The sequence below is a fragment of the Penaeus monodon genome, chromosome 22 (genome assembly GCF_015228065.2).
Source record: "Penaeus monodon isolate SGIC_2016 chromosome 22, NSTDA_Pmon_1, whole genome shotgun sequence".
Taxonomy (NCBI): Eukaryota; Metazoa; Arthropoda; class Malacostraca; order Decapoda; family Penaeidae; genus Penaeus; species Penaeus monodon.
The window spans coordinates 38,172,411-38,173,532 of record NC_051407.1 but is presented as its reverse complement, the minus strand read 5'-3'; positions in this window follow the sequence as shown (position 1 = coordinate 38,173,532).

Here is a 1,122-nt window from a genome sequence, read left to right as displayed (position 1 = left end):
TTTATGGTGATATGGGATAACTTTAGATTCTTTCATGATTACACACTTGTGAAATAATCTTTTCACTTACAAATCATATTGATATTCCACACTATAAAAAACAACTACTTACCTTTGCTTTTAACACATCATTTTCACTTGCACAAAAGCAAAATGTAAGTACTTTGATGACTGAAAAGTTGATTTTGGAAATGCCTGACACAGCATCATCCCAATTAAGCTCAGATGGTTTCAAGAAGATTAAGAAGAACCTTCTTACTCTCTATCACTTTTTCCGGTCTCTGGGGTTTCCTTCTCTGAAGTGCTTTTTCACTCTCTGGGAAAAGGGTACTTATTATCCTTGTGAAAGTGGTTTTTGGGAAGACAAGCTTTTTTATATCATCACAACACTCCTTCTTTTACATACCACTGCAACAACTTTCTTTGAAAACATGTTTCCTCCAGCTGCAGACTTTCTTTCACTTGGATTTAACAGGTTGCTGAGCAATGCCTTCTTTTCATACGGAGGCTTGACTTACTTAAATTCAATCTTCTGGAAAAAAAAAATTTCTTTTTTTTATTTCAGGAGGAATGCTTGTTTGGTTTTTTTTTTGATGAAAATCTGCCAGAGCTTGTAATGCCTTTATTCATGGATATAACTGGATTTTTTGAATTTAGGCTATCTTGCCAAAGATTAATTTTTCTTTTTTAAGCTGCTGTAGTACCAGTGGGTTTCTGTACAAGTACTTCTTGCATTTTACAGATGTGTTGCATGTTTCAAAGATTGAGGTTTTGTGTGAACTATTACTCGGGACTATTTTACATCATGTTGAAAACAGTCGAATCATTTTTAAATTTGAAAGATGCAAAAACTGGTTTTTTTAGTAGATACTCTTTCCTTCATCCTGTGCATCTGGCACTCTCTCAAAACTTGACCTAATTTTTCAAATGCAATACTATCATGAAAACAACAGATGTGGAGAGATTCTTCACAGATGTATCAGAATTTATTTAGCTCTATTGTATCCAAACTGCAGGATGCAAGGCATTTCTTCTTGAGATGCCACTTTGCTTTCGAAAAAACTTTTCTGTTTTTTGAAATGGGGTCCTTTCTGGTTTAAAAGATATTCCAATTAAATCTTC